Below are 18,324 nucleotides of genomic sequence, written 5' to 3'. Positions count from 1 at the left end.
AGAAAGTAAAATACAACCTCCAGCTCTAAAACATGCCTTAGTATTGTTGCACCAGAGACTACAACCAAAACAGAATATTGCACAGAACATCCAATGATGATTTAACATCCATAACCACTTCACTTTTCCCTTACTTACCGAAATAAAACAAAATTTACAAGTTCATGAGTAGCTTAGACCCTACCTCCCCAAGCAAAGAGAAGGGCTAATGAACCTGAACATGAAACCCATTTTCTCCTTCTACATCCCATAGACAAAAAAAATACATCTTAAATTTTCATCTAGAGAGGCCCGCCCCCTTCAACACCTAAAATAGATTTGATCAATTCTCATAAAAAAATAAGTCAATTTTCCACCTTAGAATGCATGTCCAGGACTTGATTTCTTCTTCACTCTAGATTAAAATCTAGGGAAAAGAGGAAAATTCTATAAATGAATAATTATTTAAAACATCTATTCGAGGGGGAAAATGACAACCCAAATGTCAGTTCTCTCAAAGAAATTCTAGTGAGCTATAACTTAAGGCCCTCAGTGCATACCATGGGGAATTACAATAGATACCATAGCCATTTGCTTCTTTCCTTATTATTTTTTTCTCTTTTTTTTTTCTAGTTTTGATAGTGGAGGAGAACGATTAGCAGATTTGGAAACAAAATAATTTGCTTCAGAGAAATTAAATAGTTTACTGAAGCATGACAGAAACACAAACATTAATGGGAGATCTCTACAGTGTTAAGTGGAACTCTGCAAATGCTAGGAAATAAACTATATAATTTCCAAAAGGAAGAAACTGAAAGAGGTCATAATACTGCAAACTGGAAGTAGCTATCTAACAATAGCTCAACAAAATAGGTAAAAATAATCATCCATTGATATCTTATTTATTTATATTTTATGACAAGGGAAACCTGCCAGCCCAAGTTTAATCCTCCTAAAAAATAAAAACAAAAAATGTTTCTCTAATCCTCATACTTTTCAAGGCATCATTTACCTATGTCAGCTCAAGCCGAGGAATATAATTTGAAGTTTCTACCATGCACCTATGTGTGGATCTCCAAAATGTTTTTCTGTTGGTTCGAGTAAACAATTGATAACAGTAACATACCCAGTCTAGTCCCACCTAGTAAGGTTTTAGAAAGGCTAAGTGTATGCAAACCTTACGCCTACCTACCACAGAGGTGGACAACTAATATGGTAGGTAGAAAGGTTGTTTACGATAGACCTACGGCTCAAGAAAAACCATTTCAAAGCAGTCCAGAATAAGAATAAACAAAGGAGTAAAAGCATACCAAAGCCTTCTGAACAATAACTACGACAAAATAATACGATAATCAAAGTTTAAATAACATGTAGTAATAAAAATCAAAAGACAAGAAACTACAAAAGCGATACTACGACTACTAATATGGACAAATAACAAGAAAATGTGCTATTACCTAATAACCTCCTACCTTAATATGTGCCCTCCACAACCCACTACCTCTTGTACTTGATAACCTAAAAATTAAAAATGTCATGCCTATAACCTCTCCCCTCTACTTCAATCTATCCCTACCTCTCCTGAAACCATTCATATCTAACCTCTCACACCTCGCACTTGGACATTCGTGCATCTTCTCTTTACATGCTCGAATTATCTCAGTTTCACTTCCTACTTCCTGTGCTTCTTGTCCTAATCGAAGTTTCTCCCACCTTATCTCATATATCCTCATTTCTAATCTTATCTCTCCTAGTATGACCACGCATCTTGTCACGCCCCGAGGCTACACCATGGACGTGACTGACATCCAATATTCACTGCTGGCTTTGAGAGAACCCTTAGCCTGTCTTACTTAACTCAGTGAAAGACTTACTCAATGTTAAAGGAAGAAAATTCTCATAAATAACTTAAATTAATTCTTGTCTAAAATGACGGTTAAGTCTCAAAATAAAATATCTACAAATAAAGAGACTCAACCAAACTAAATGACTGACTATTTGTCTATGAAGCCTCTAATAACTGAGATGGATGTTGGTACAGACCCCACAATATCCTAATGAACTAAAATAAAAGCAATGAAAATATATCCTTCAAAAGAACGGAGACTCACCAACTGAATCTGAACTGCTCACTAGATCAACGGTGCGCTGAAATGTCGATCCTAGTTACCTGCGTTTGCATGATGATACGATGCAGGCCATCTGGCATCAGTACAGTGAATGTACGAGTATGCAAGTTGGAATGCTAAACAAAAACTTAAAGCTTGAATGGAATAAGAAGGAACACTTACCTTGTCTTTGCTCAACTCATGAATAAAACTCATTATAACTAATTCATTTCATTATATAGCAGTTTAAAGAAATGTGCAATATAAAGAAAAGCTACTTGAAACATGGTTTTCAACTTTGTGTATGCAAAGATACCATTAACTCTGAGATGTATGTAAAATACAAAATAAACTGATGTAAACTCATATTCTTAATAAAAGACATATCATGCTTCCTCTCAGAGTCGACTTTTATAATGCATGCATGAAGTCCCATACCGTCATTCATACTAATAAAACTCTTGAGGAAACATGCACTTACTGCTGTGGGAGTTTCTTTGACCGACAACCATCGCTTAAAAACTATAGTGATGATACAATGATCTACCTCACGCTGCTAGAGCGTCCTATACCTATCCAAAGGTATAAGACCTAAACCTCCTAATGGATCCACAAGTAAACTATAAAAAGAATTCACCTAAAAAGTATGAGCATTTTCTACTCATGATGGATACATGGTTTATGGGGGTTGTGAGTTGTCTGAACTCTCCTCCATATTGGTGCTCAATACTACTCCCAAAAATATACTTATCTTGTATGTTTTAAAACAAATTTTCCTTTGATTTGAGATTAGTGATCAAAAGCTTAGCTCAAAGTCTACATTGGAAATCTTAGTTTCCCATCTTGCTTCATTTTATAAAGCTATAACTCTTTTTTGAAAATTAGCCCGAAGGATCTTTGGAGAACATAGTTTCTTTACTCGTTTAAATGTGAAAAGCATTTTAAATCTCATTGGGCATACTTAGTCCCCCAATACTTTTGAAGAAAATAATTCAACTTAACTCTGTAATCTTTACTTTACTTGAAACTTGAGTCTTGAAACAACTCTTCAAGAAATACTTCGTTCCCTTATACTTCTTTGAAGGAAGAACTTCAACTCTTTACTCTTTACTTAACTCTTAGGGAATACTTAGGGAATACTTAGTTCCCTTATAAATTTTGAAAATTGAACTGAACTCTTTACTCTTTGCTTAACTTGTAACTTGAACCTTAAAACAAAGTTAACATGTTTGTTAAGGACTCTTGGAAACTTTAAAAACATTCCTTGACTTGCTTCTTTACTTTTAGAGTTGACTCTTAACTTCTTTGACTTTATTCTTAACTATCCTTGAATTGGATTATGGATTCAAAGTTCATGATCTCATGTTTATGGATGATTTCATGATGTTTAGACGTAAATTAGAGTGCTGTAATCAACTATTAAATGTGGGTACATCACTTAGGAACTAGTACGAAAAGATGGGAATGAATTGGGTGAACATGCGTCCTTGGCGCTCGGAGAGGCACGGGGCGCTAGGCCCAGAATTTTAGAGGCCAAGGTTGGGCGGTCTAATTGGCGCGCCACCCCAAGGCCCTAGGGACAGAGACTGTCTTGTGGGGCTATGGGATGAGCGGCGCCCCAAGGCCCTACGGAAGTGCATTTCGACTTCTCTTCTATGTTTTCAGATCTGAACCTTCGAAACTTCAATAGATCTTTCCCCAAACACATAAAATAACTAATACCTTTAATACCCAATAGATTAGACTTGAAAAACAACCCGAAAACATAAATCTAATAACCTCTAGGCATGAAACAAGTCAACTAACAAGAATTCAACACTATTCTTCAAGAACTTCAATTTTCATAAATCAATCAACTGAATTAAACAAGTTGGTGTGTGGGTGAACTAACCCAACATGGAAAGATCTCACATACCTTTTTAGGTATCACCCCCGATGAATTCCATAAGTCGAACTTCGACAATCTTGAACGTTCTTGCTTCCTTTTCTCCTTTCTCCTCTTCTTTTCTCTTCTCTCAAAAGCCTATCTTGTTTTCTAAAAGCGTGAACTGAATAAGATCTGTTTAGACCCCAATTTATTACCCAAAAATGAAATAAGATAATTGGGTCAGAAAAATAAAAATTTTCCCTTCCCAAATCCGGATTGAACTGTCCTTAATCTAACAACCCAACTTCCGAAAGGCATAACTCACTCATACGATATTGAAATCGTGTAAACTCGGTGGCGTTGGAATGATCTATCCAAGGGATTTCTAACCATATCAAGAACTACCTCTAAATATGAGCTAGGATTTGTGGCTGTTTGAATTTGACCAAAAACTCACATTCCAAAGGTGACTATTTCAACTTCTAAGCTCCTTCCTAGCTATATCAATTTATGAGATGTTACACATCCTTCGCAAGATCGTCATTTCTATAACTTTTATCTTTTGAATGTAAAGATCATTACTAGACAACACTCTGCCCCATAAAATATAATAGGTCTAACCACTACTATGTAGAACTTGTTTTTAAGTTTTGTGGTACCTTGATATCGCACAAAACTCTGACTCAAGCCTCAATTTAATAACCCGGCACCAATACGGTGAGTGAAAACCTCGTCAATCTCCCCATTTCCTTCAATGAAAGACCCAAGATACTTGAAACTTCCTCTCTTTTGAATGATTTATATGTCAAGCCTCACTTCTACACCAGCCTTATATGTTACGACACTAAACTTGCACTCCAAGTATTATTTCTTGAGCCTTCTCAATATGAACCCTTTAGACTCCTGGATCTATTTCAAAACCTCTAGATTAGTATTAAAAAGATTCATTAATCAAAACTATGGCATCCTTAAATAACATACACCATGTCACTTCACTTGGGATTTGCCACATCGACTCATCCAAGATCAACACAAATAAAAATGAGTTAAGGGTTGATTTGTAGTGCAACCCTATCAAAATAGGTAAGTTTTATGAGTCTCATCCTATTGTCTTTACACGAGTATTAGATTCATCATCCATGTACTTGATTGTCCTAGAGTACATCACAAGCTCACCCCTAACCTCCAAGAATCTCCATAGAACTTCCCTCTCTCTATTCTAATCCACTAGTCTTCCATGAGATGAATGGATAATGTAGCTGAGAGTCCCAACATTAAATCAAACTTATTCTATAAATGAATCGCATCCTTCGTTGCAATTATCTCCACCACCCCTTCTCAAACCTTTATAATGTGGCTTACCAGCTTAATATCCCTATATTTGTTGCAATTGTGAATGCCACCGTTGTTCTTGTACAATAAAATCAATTTATTATGGTAATTAAGGAAGAATAACCTTATTATATGACAAGGTAATAAGGATAAAAAGATTTTTTATAGAGTCAAGTGGAGCAATGTTCTACTTTGGAGGAGACAGGGCTTTTTAGGCACCAGACACTCAAAATTAAAAGGCTATGGAGATGTTCCCATGAACCCCATTTTTCTGAACAAAACCCTTAAAATTGAGAGTTTTCGACTATATACCATGATCATATCTAATGCTAACAATTTGGAAATTTATCTTCTGTTGAATGGCTTTGAAAAATGTATTCATATTTCCAACTGTCTCATCCTTTGTTCTCAGGAACATATTCCATGTACACCCGGAGAGATCATCAACAATGACAAGAATCTATTTCTTACCTCATCTGCTTTGGGTTCTTACAGGTTCGCACAAGTCCATGTGAAGAAGCTCTAGAGGTCAGGTTGTGTTGTTTCCCTTCTTGGCTTTCAAAGATGACTTAGTTTGTTTGCCATTCGTATAGGAATCAAAGACATTATCATTTGAAAACTTCATCATTGGCAGTACACAGAACAGGTCCCTGTGACTAGTGTTTTCGTCAAAGAGGAACGTACATGACCCAGACGTCGATGCCACAGATTTGCATCATCAGTTTAAGTATTTTGACAAGAAAGATCATCTCCTTCAATAGAGTCAAGATATACAACATACAAGTTTTTACTCTTGTAGTAGACATAACAACCCTCTTGGTTATACAATTCGTAACCATACATTTGTTATACATGAATTTGACTTCATTCCCTTTGTCAAAAATTTGAGATATGCTCAAGAGATTGTATTTGAGGCCCTCCACATAGAGTACATTGTTTATCGAATTATCAGCAAATCTACCTATCCTGCCAATACAAAGAATGAAATCCTTCTTTCCATTACCAAATGACACACCACCACCTTGGTGTGCTTTCAAAGAGACAAAGTTTGAAGTATCTCTTGTCATATGCCTTGAGCATCCACTGTCCACGTACCAGTACTATCTTCTCCCTCTCATCTTCACAAGAATCACTTATTAGTCTTAGAAACCCACTTAAGACAAAGTTCCCAGTAACTATCAAAAGGCTTAACAAGAAAACTTCCTGTCCAAAGGGGCAAAGTGTCCTTACTTAAATGATAGCGAGGACTAGGTGCCTTGCGTTCCCTTTTTTCATTACTTTAAGATCTGACAAATTTCACATGTTTTTATTTAACTCTTCTCAGTGTCTCACACCTTTCTTTTAGATGAGAGCTACGACCACAGTGAGTGCATAAAATATTATCAGCTACTTACACATATTTGCACAAAAGATTATCAGTTACATATTACATATTTTCTATGAGGGTTATAAAGGGGTTCTATAGGTCTGCATCCCAACTCCTTCTTTCTATTGGAACTTTGATGATACAAGTTAGATAGTATCTTTGAGGAGTCAGTCAATTGTAGAGAATGATTTAACTCTGCCTTGACCCTACTCAGATCGTTTCTTAGTTGAGAGTCAGTTTCATGGGAGGCAACTAGCTTATATTTAGAGATTTTAAGTTTTTGTTCAAATCCTTGCTCAAAAATACTAAGATTTTGTTTTCCACCCTCTGAGATACCAGTGTCCTCCTTGTTGACACCCAATTTTTGACCCTCATCGATAACAATTAACTAGCATGCTTCTCGAATTTAAACAATTTAAAATAATTAATTTTTATAAATTAGTATAAATATATATTTATAAATGAAAATTTTAGATCGTGAGTTATTTAAGTAAAGTTTGACGCTTTCTTTTGTTTTAAGTTAATGCTTATGTCTCACAGGTTTTTTTTGTATAATTATTATAATTTTGTCAATGTTCAAAATCGAAAAAAAAGAATAATGATAATAGTGTATTTGGTTAATTACTTTAGCTTATATCTTGATTTTTTTAGCTTATATTCAAACTACTTAGTTTATTTTGTTAACCTTAAGAAGTTTGTTAATTAATTATATTAATTCGTCGTATCTTTTAAATTAATCAAATCAGACAATTACATTTTTAATTTGGTTAAATCAGCGGTTTTCTTAGCTAAAAGACCAAATTTTGGGCCATTTATTGGCCAATTTCCAGCTGACCCAGCAACACAATTCCCAGCCCTAGCGCTTTTTAAATCGTTTCCCTTTGCAGAACAACCCAAATCCCCTAGACCCGACCCACCTCTGATCTCCCATCCCCCAATAAAAATTAAAGACCAATTATTTTCCCTGTCCATCAGTTTAACCCGACTCTCTTCCCAATTCCAAGAGAATCTTGGAAGTTCAGCGCAAAGAGCAACTTCAGGACGCGTGAAAAATAGCAGCAGCCCCGCTCGCGACCGTCCACTTCAACTTTTGGATTCCGGAAGCAACGAGTCTCAAATGCTTTGCAACTCACGGCGCAGAAGGGCGCGTGTCTAGTGAAGTAGTACGTCGCTCCTCATCTCCTTTCTTAGAGCGGGTATGATTTGGAGCAGCCTTTGCTGCTGTTATGTACTACTTAGTGCAAGATCGAGCCACGTCAAGGCATGAGAACGATGGTAATGAATCTCATCCGTCGGCTTTGCGGCCATATCCGAGTTTTGTGGATTTTTCTTGGACTCTTCCGAAAATACAAGTTGTCCCTCGTCCTTGGGGATTTTCAAATTTTGAAAGGGCACATAGAATCCCGATTTTACCCCAAGCCCTTTTGGAAATTTCTCGCTGCCTTCCCTTGATTGAGAGCCCTGGTTTTTTTCCCCTTAAAAGGTTCCCCTTTCTTCATTTGTTTAATGGGAGATTTGGAGGCAGAAAAAAAAACAAAATACTAGAAAGTAAAAGTTATTAGCTTCCACTGGAAAGATAGCAAAGTTTTTTTTTTTAACTTCTTTTTCTTACGATAAGACTAGGGAGAAATCAGAAAAGTGGGGGATCGAGAGAAAATAGTCTAACATTTTCAGCCAAGGAAAAAAGAGTTTGATAGAAGAGTAGTTTTAAACACGCATATTATATTTCGAGGGAAAGCAAAGGGAATGTTCATATTGTTAGCGCTTTGGGTTCGAAACCATTCTCGACTATTGTCTCTGTCGTGGTTTGCGTGGTGGTGGTTACTGTTGCCATCCTTGCTCGTTCCCGTCTCTGTTCGCTGCTTGAAAGAGGTAGATAACTCTCGTTCCTTTTTTTTCTTTCTATTTCTAACGTAATGAAATCAAGGAATATTTGTTGTTGGTTATGAGTTGGTCATATATGATTGGCATTGAGTCAAATTTTTCTCTTTGTAGTAATTTTTCTGAAACTAGTTTATGCATATTTGTTTTCCAAAGAGATTACTGCCGAATTAAATATTGCTTTCATATGCTGTGAGTCTTTCGGCTCGACTTATTAGTTGCCTCAATATAATCTTGTTGTCATTTTGTCGCATTCATACCTTCATGATGTGTTAAGAAGGCATCAAAATGCTTTAAGCCGTTTATACTTTGTTTCCTGTTAATATAAGTTTGTTTCCTTTAAGTCTATTCTTGGTCATCTGAATCTAAAAAAATAATATATACATATATACATGGTGTTTGATGTCATACCCTTTGTTCTTTCACTCAAATTGAAGGAAAGAGGCAAGATATCGATACTTTGACATCATTTTGTATTCCTACTCGTTGTTTCGAGTCTCTAGTCGATTTGACTTTGTTTATGTTAGGTATGTCAAGCTTGCTTTTTTTATTTTTTTGTTGTTTCATATCCTTATATGGTAGCTGTTTTATCTGCTCTCTTAGCGGAGATCGCGAGGCTTATGGTTCATTTATGTAGCATCTCTAAGTATTGCGATGTGGAGTCTTGTATTTTGTTTTGCGGTTGTCTATCGCCTTTGAGTCGCATATATTTTTCTTGCATATCGCTCGGGTTCTAACCTCGGCATTCCCTTTCTTTATCAAAGGAAAGAACAATTGATTTTTCCGCATTTCATGAATGTAAGTCATGTCAATATTATGACCTTGATCATTTTAACACTTCCTTTCTATTAGTCATTTTTCTGCTTGTTGCTTACTGTTGCCGCTATCAGGTTTATTCATTTAAGCATGAATAAGATGTTGCTTGTAAGTTTATTCAATATGAGTTCCGAATGCCTTACTTTATTTGGTTGCACTGTATTTGTTAGAAGTGATTTCAAAATTAATCATCAATTCATTTGTTCATGTTCCCGTTTGGTCCTCTTAAACAAAGTTAGTGGTTTATTTTGTTAAATTTCCCTAGGAAAACCTTCCAGCATGCATATCCTTTGTTGCATATATATTCAATTACATCTTAAATGTTGACTTGCTCCCAAAATGTATTTGCTTGGATTGCAACGTGGATCATCTTGTCAATCATTTAAGTGGCGAGGAGTGATGTGCAAGTCTATAAGCTTTTAGGTGTTTTTAAAGATATGGTGTGTTTCCTGATTTATGGTTATCATCTTTTCATTTTCGTTATTTAAATTAATTTGTGGTGGCTTTAAGAAGACTTTATATAGATGTTAATGTGTTTTTCCTTTTCTTTGCATATAAAAATCCTCTCGAGTTTGTTATAAACTCTCACGGCCACTTTGTATTTCGAGGAAGAGCGAGATTTACAAAGACTCATGTTCTTATTATACAGAGTCAGCCATAAAATTGATGAACGGATCTTGGAGTCAAAAATCGAAGCAAGTCGGAAGAGTTGAAGAGATTGGGACAATTAACCCAAATTTATTTTTGTCGTATTGTATTTATTTTGGGCATAAGCTTTGTCGCCCTTTTTATTTTTATATTTATTTTGTATTTATTATTTGTTTAGACTAGGACAGGTACGAAGGAAATTGGGTCGAAAATCTGAAAAGTCAAATGGGTCAAAACCCAAAAACAGGTGGGTCCAAATACCGGTAAAGGAGAACAGAACCCGGATTTGGACCCAAGTCTCTCTTCCTCACTCTCTTTATTTACCCCTTTTTTATTGCTTATCTGTTTTACTTGTCGTTAGTTCTAAAGGTTAGGAAAATCCAATTTCCCGCAAAACGCCACTTTGGTTTTAAACGACTCAATCAAGTAAAAGGCCCAAAAAAATTTACAAATTAAAATTGACTTAGATAAATAATTTTCCCTTTCAAACACAATCCGAAATGATTTTTTTGCTTTCCTTTTTCAAACAATTCTAAAGAGTATTTTTATTGCATTTTAAAGTCTTAGCCAAAATAAGGTTGTTGCAACCGTAATTAAGCGGAACGTCTTAGGTGCTTTCAAACCCTTCCTAAGACGTTAATAAAAATTCCCGAACCCTTTTAAACGTTTTCAATTTTTTTTATCTGTTTAAGTCTTTTTAAAATAAAGATTTTCTTATTTTTCTCAAAAATTAAGTGGCGACTCTAAAAAGGTTGATATTCTCTCTAAAAAAATAATGTTTTCCCTTTTTCGATAAAATAGAAATGGCGACTCTGCTGGGGAATAAGAAGGATTCTAACCTTAAAACTAATGTTATTTGGCTATTTGTGATAAATTATTTACTTGTTTAGTTTACCTTAGTTTTAAATTGGTTGGATTTCCATGGCATTTTTCTGCCAAACGGCAAGTAGTATTCATTAGGAAAACGAAAGTTACGTGGCTTTCCACGACTTTCTTTAGAAAATACATAAAAATTCGTTTGGAAGTATCAAACAAATAGTTGGAATGCGGTCAGCCGACGTTGTTTGGTAGCTTCACCTCGATGTTTGTCCGACTCCGGTAACAATAATTTGAAAACTATTCTAGTAAGCCTAAGTTAGAGCAAAACCAAAACCAAATCAAGAATTAGACTAAGACGGATTAATACCCAAGGTGTATTAAGTCCATTTAGTGGAAAACCGCCAAAACTGTGTCTAAGGTGTATTAAGTCCATTTGAATGATGTACGTGTGAAAACCAACTCGGGGTGGGAGAAACTAATCAGCTTCTATTTTGTAGGCATGGATCGTTTCTCGAAGTTTGACATGGTCGTGTCAGCACCGCCGCAACTCACGATGTGGTATGATAATCTTGATGGGGATCACAGAAGAACCGTCAACAAATAGGTGGGTGCATTAACAGAATTGATCAACATGAACGGTTGGCCAAAACTGTTTGAGGTCCTTACGAGATATTGGGATAGCCAAAGAATGGTGTTTCGATTTGGAACCGCCGAAATTACCCCGACTTTGGAGGAGATAAGAGACTATATAGACACAGGAGGCAGTGGTATAGAAAGAAGAGCAAGAAAACAAGAACACATCTTTATCCCTAATAAGCCTTCTGTAGAAAATATATCTGACTGGCTCGGGTTGAGAAAAATCTTTGCCTACTGGTGCCAAGAATCCCGTGTAGCTTTCAGAGATCTTTATATCAGATTTGGACATGCAAGTTTCTACGCCACTTACAACCGAGAGTTTAAGATCTCTTACAGAGAATTGAACGATATTCGTCCTCTAGCATTGCTGTGCTATTGTTGGGAACAATGGTCTTCCCTCATGGACCAAGTATGAGCATCAATACCCGAGTTATAACACTCGCCCATACCTTGTTCAAAGGGTATGAAAACCAGGGGACAACAAAATACTACCCTATAGCTCCAATCATCTTGTCCGATATGTATCGAGTCCTGGGAAAGTGCAAAGTGGGACATCGATACTTCCAAGGATGCAACCTACTCCTTCAATGGTGGATCCTCAGCCATTTAGCAAAGGGAGCTGGGACTCGGGAGTTGCATACTCTTGACAACAATAACACCCTTAAGGATTTGAATGACCTGTTGTACTGGGCAAATATGGACAATCGGAGAACAAGGGGGAGATGGGCTCAAATTTTCTCCGAATTGAGATAAGAGGATCTCCAATGGATGCTTGAACCTTTCATCTCCAAAGAAGTCGTAGTGGAAAGCCGCAGACAGGTTGTGCTTCCTCTACCAGGTATTCGGGGAATTCGCCCTTATGCACCCTTTCGAGTCTTGCGACAGTTCGGAAGGAGACAAACTGTACCCAAGGAAGCGTACTATGGCGCTTATGTGTACGATATTGGAGATGATAGAGTGCACGACGCGACTGAGATGTTCATAGAATGGAAAAATGTCAAGCGTATAGATAAAGACACCATCACCTCTGACCGATTCAATGCTGGATATGACAAGGGTTACAAAGAATGGCTAAAGAAGGACATACAAAATGTCTCCTCTCAAGCCACCCGTAGCTTTCACTGCGTAACGAACAGAGAAGCCAAAGAAGTGGCCGAGCTACAAGAGGTAAAGAAAGAGGCCCAAGAGGTGTACGCTAAATTTGTCGAGAACCAAGATACTCTTGAGATGGTAACTCAAGAGGTGGAAAGACTGAGGCGTGGATATGATGATTTCGATACCTGGATATGAAAGCTTGGAAGACAAAGGACGCCTGGGTGAAGGATTCTTGCTGATGTTAAGATATATATTTAAGAAATACAAGACTCAGGGGGACGACGACGGAGCAGGATCATCTGGAGCGGCATAGTGGACTTCACCCCTGCATGGGTTTTTATATGTATTTACGTTGTTTTTAGCCCCTGCGAAGGCCTGCCTTTATTGCACTTTCAAATGGCCCCTGCGTGGGTTTGTCTTTAATATTTTACCGTCTGTTTTCTTTTTTGTGAACATTATTATTCACTAGGGAAATTTATTTTGGGGGGAATTATTTATTTGGTTCAAATTCACACGTACATCATTCAAATACGCTAGGCCTACCCTTAGCATAAAAGGGTCCCTTGGTATATGTTAGGACGCGATGTATGTGTGCTTAACTGCTTATGTGTTATGTTGCTGTGAATGAGGATACCGTAAACCCACTCCTATCCATAAATTTTTAAAGAATATACAGAAGCCACTATTACAAAATTTCCGACCAAAATTTCCAAGTCTTAAGTTTCTCACTCAAAAGACACCTCCTATACCACAAACCCTAAAACATTCATTCTACCATCTCATGAAAGGCAAAATCACTGCTATGGACAAAGGTAAGAACATCCAGATTGAACTCACTGGAGAAGAGTTACAAAGGAAGATAGAACAGATCAATTGGGAAATTCAAGAAGCCAAAGAGGAAGGGCTCAGAGTCGACATGGCCACCGCAATCTACGAAGCTGCAACCCTGACGCTGAATGAGGATCTGGCATCACAGATGAAGAGAAAGAAAGATGTTGAGATGGAGACAGAGGACTTGCGAGAGAAGTTGGACATGCTTCGGTTGAAAGTGCAAAAAAAAAAGCAAGAGAGGCGAGGATAGAATCGGAGACCGCCGCTTTGTTGGCTAAAAGCATGTCACTTGATGAGGAGCTGACAGTTGAAATGTAAGAATTCGCCTCTATGAGAGAAAGGATGACCGCGCTAAGTAAGAAGAACAAAGCCTTCCATAGAAACATGATTGATAAACTTTCGAAAATGGGCGAAAAATATCCCGTATATGAGCAAGGAGACAATAGTGGTCCGACAACGCTCACCCTAAAGTGACTGAGGAAGACGATGACGAGGAAACCGTCTACAAGCCTCCATTCCTAGGTCCTCTTAAAAGAGAAGACTAATGCTGTAACAAGAAGATAAATGACTAACGTGTCGTCATCATTTGATCTTTTAAATGATCTATTGTTGCCTTTCAATTTCCTTGTAATCGTAATGAACAAATGAATGAAAATATTTTATCTTGTACTCGAACTACGTTGGGCCTGAATTATCCTTGTGAGATACGTAGGCAGCCTTCCCAGGCCTGGCCCCTATCTTTAAAAATTTTCATTCTCCCCTTCATGTTATGAGAAGATACAAAGACCAGATCAACAAACGTCAAAGAGCATATACAAGAAGACCGTAGCTCAACGTGACTTAGCCTTTTTGAGACAGCGTCCAAAACTAAAACAAGCAAACTCCTGCTTATTAAAATGTGTTTCCTCCCTCCCTCGTGGGTTGAAGATATCCTCAAACAAAGCAACCTGTGCGTTTATCTACTCTCTGTGTGATATTATGCGTTTTGTACTCTGAATCTGCACAGACAAATCCGCCTTTGAGTTGTTTTCCTTCTCAGGTACTTTGAAACTGATTTGTGTCGATCAAAAGCTGACAGATCATCCTTATTTCACCATATCAAAAGGTCCCACAGATTCCTTCCCTAGACAAAGCTCAGACAAAGGAAAGACAATTATGGGGGATAATAATGAAGAAGTGAGTCTTGCTGATGATGTGGTGGCTCAACCCACACATAATGAGTTGATTATGCAGCTGATGCAGCAGATTGCAGAGATGAGGGTGGAAATGCAATGGAGATAGGATTTGCCTTCACCAGGATTTGCTGCTAACGCTGCTGACGGGAGGCCTCCAATCTACTTCCCTTCCTGAAATATGGACCCAGCTTAGAACCAACCATCTACACCTGCTCAGAATCCGTCAGTTATAGATCTCACTACCCAAAATCCCCAATATGCTTCCGCATCCTACCAAACTCCACCTCCTCTTCAAAACAACCACGCCCAAATGCCACCCCATCCTCAAAATACCAACCATCAAACCGCTCCACCACAACAAAATCAAAACCAAAATACATTTAATCCCCAACACCCCACCACCACTTAAATCAGAATACCAATCCTCAAACTTACCCACAGAATTATAAAACCGCTCAAAATGCTCAGAGTCTCTCTGTAGCTCCACCCTTACCAAAAAGAGCCACTTTCCAAATTCTCGTCCCTGCCGAGCACGATGTGCACGGTTTCGAGCTATACCATTACGAGGAACAGAAAAAGGAGTGGAGGGCAAAGGAAGAGGTAAATGTCGACATAAAGAAAGAGATTAAGGAAGCCATGAAAGAGCTCCAATGCATCCCTGATATCACCGAGATTAGTTATGAAGACTTGTGTATTCATCCAAATTTGGACCTTCCAGAAAGGTTCAAGATCCCAAAGTTTGACACCTTTGGAGGAGTGGGCAACCCTATGGCTCATCTGAGAGCCTACTGTGACCAACTCGTGGGAGTTGGAAGGGATGAAGCTTTATTGATGCGGTTCTTCAGCCGAAGCCTGTGCGGAGAAGCTCTTGAGTGGTTCACATCTCATGATACCAGGTAATGGCCCAGTTGGAATGCATTGGCCAAAGATTTTATTGATCGATTTTCTTACAATGTAGAAATTGTTCCAGACCGATCCTCTTTGGAGAAAATGAAGCAAAAATCAACCGAGATCTATAGGGAGTTATCCTATAGGTGGAGAAAAGAAGCGGCAAGAGTGAGACCACCCCTGTCTGAGAAAGAAATTGTTGAAGTATTCGTGCGCGTGCAGGAGCCTGAATATTATGATTGAATTATGTTGCTCGTTGGAGCAAAGTTTGCCGAGATAGTCAAGAGTGTTGAGACTATGAGGACGATTTAAAATCAGGAAATATAACCGTGTAGCCGCATCACCTCGATCTTCAGGGTTGTTGAAAAAGAAAAGAGAGTAAATTTTTACTGTTTCATACAGGGGGAGGAAAACCCCCAGAAGCTCATCATATTCCCAAGGTCGTTCTCGGCCTTCCCCAAAGTCCTACCAATCTTGCTATACGCAATCTAGTCATCCCAATAACCAGAATTCTACCCCATTTCTCCAAACGTCCAAGCTCCACTATACCAAAATCCACCCCCAAATTACCAAAGTCCATCTCCCATTTACCCAAATCACCCTCCACCTTACCAAATTCCATCTCCCTACTATGGTATTGCTACAAACTGCGCTAACGTGTAGTCAAGCTACCAAGCACCCCCTTCTATTTATCAAGTCCAAGCTCCACTATACCAAAATTCCCTTCCGAATTACAAAGCTCCATCGCCAAACTACCAAACAAATCCATATCCCAGAAGCCAAGCTCCCCGTCAAAATACCAGAAGTTATCAACAGGTGCCTCCTCCTCAACAAGGCAGTTATGATGCTCCCCGACCTAGATTCGAGAAAAAACCTTCAAGGAACTTCACTGCGCTCGCTGAAAGCCGAACAAAGCTGTACGAGCGATTGGCTGCGGCTAGATACATACACCTTTGGGGCCCAAACCCGTAGATGTCAATTCAAAATTCTACAGACCCGATCAGAGATGTGCTTATCATTCCAACAGTGTTGGGCATGATACTGAAGATTGTATCAACCTCAAGCACAAAATTCAGGATTTGATTAATCAAGAGGTAGTCTCTTGATATGCTCAAACTTACTTCTCAAATAAGAAGTAAAGCGGTCGTGTCAAGTAAATAACCCAGCTAATGAGGTTGGGATCGTTCCCATGAGGAAAATAGTTTAGACTTAACTTCAATCTATTATTACTATTGTTCAGTCAATTACTTCCTTGGAAAGCAAAAATGATAAAATGGGGGTTTTCTTTTTCTAAATAAATGCAAATAACTAGCGAAATTAAAGGAGACAACTAACAGCTTCGAATGTTGGAGTTTAATCAATCAATCAAAGTAACTAGGGTTTACGTGTTCCCCACAGGTGCATAACTTGATAATTCTAACTATAACAATTCTTTCCTAGTATCTTGAATGCAAAGTGATAAGTGATGTATTTCTAAATCCTTGGTCCGGCATCTAGAAAATTTCACTCCGCACCTTGGTCCGGCTACGTGTGTTGCTATACTAACCCTTATCTCTACCTCATATTAAGCATCGTATTCGATATTTGACTAAGTTATTACCTCGTACCACTCAATACTAGCCTATTAGATAGTATACATTAAATATATGTTGATAATTCTTTTCCTATTATCTACTTCCTTGGTCCGGCAAGTAGCATTAAGGCGAGTTCTAACGTTGGCCATCCGTTAAAAAGACTTCTAAGAGAAAGAATTATCAATACGTGCAAGACACTATTTTAGAATTGTTATTTTAGTTGGGTTTTACCTCATTATTCTCCTATGGTTCCCACAACCCTAGTTATGGAGTTTAGTTACCCATAGTCATAATCACAATATTCAAATATATGGTATAATAATTCATGTACTTACTTCTATGAGAAAGAGTAAAATCCAAAAGTTCGCTTGATTAATAAAAAAAATAACCAACAATCAATTACAAGAGTCTCAAAATAATCAAGAGTCTCACAAAGGGTCAAAAAAATAATCAAGAGTCTAATAAATAGTCTAAAAATAATCAACGGTCTAACAAATAGTCTAAAAATAATCAAGGGTCTAATCTCAAAAACGAGGTTTTTTGAACTATTTATAAAAAATAAAAACCTAATTAAATAAGGACTCTATTTGCTGGAAATCTGTCAAAACGCGGCTGGGTCGACGGACCTCGCGACGGATCGTCGTGGTCACGACGGACCGTCATGGACTCCGTCGTCCCATACTTGTGCAATTTCTTCTGCTGCTCTCTTCATTACCCTCGACGGCAGATATGACGGATCGTCACAGGCACAACGGTGCGTCGAGGGTCTCCGTTCCAAAACACTTGAACTTTGGAATTTGGGTACTGGGACTACTTCTCTGATCTTTATGACGAACCAGCAGGATGGACCGTCATGGCTACGACGGTCCGTCACGCACTCCGTAACCCCACACTTGGTCAGAATTCCCCATCTTCCTTCAGCAGCTGCACTACGATGCCACCTACGGATCGTCACGAGCACGACGAACTGTCACAAGCTCTGTAGGTGGTACTTTTCTGCATTTCTTGCTCAAAAACCCCTGCATTCATCTTTTAGACAGATTTCCTGCAAATAAAGAGAAACTTACATAAAAATTAGCACAAAAAGGCTTTTGGACACACTAAACTTAAGGAAAAAGTATTAATAATACCGTGAAACCACGGTATATCAACATCCTCAACTTAAATTCGTTGTTTATCCTCAAGCGACGCACTATGACTCAATACAAAATCTTTGTACAATAGTATCCATGTTTTATCCTTCGCAATCATTTGCCTATCAATCCCGATCAATCTCATCATATTTATGCATGCTATCACTATTAGGCTT

The sequence above is a fragment of the Solanum pennellii genome, chromosome 12, assembly GCF_001406875.1.
Source record: "Solanum pennellii chromosome 12, SPENNV200".
NCBI lineage: Eukaryota > Viridiplantae > Streptophyta > Magnoliopsida > Solanales > Solanaceae > Solanum > Solanum pennellii.
This window is presented reverse-complemented; position numbering follows the sequence as displayed.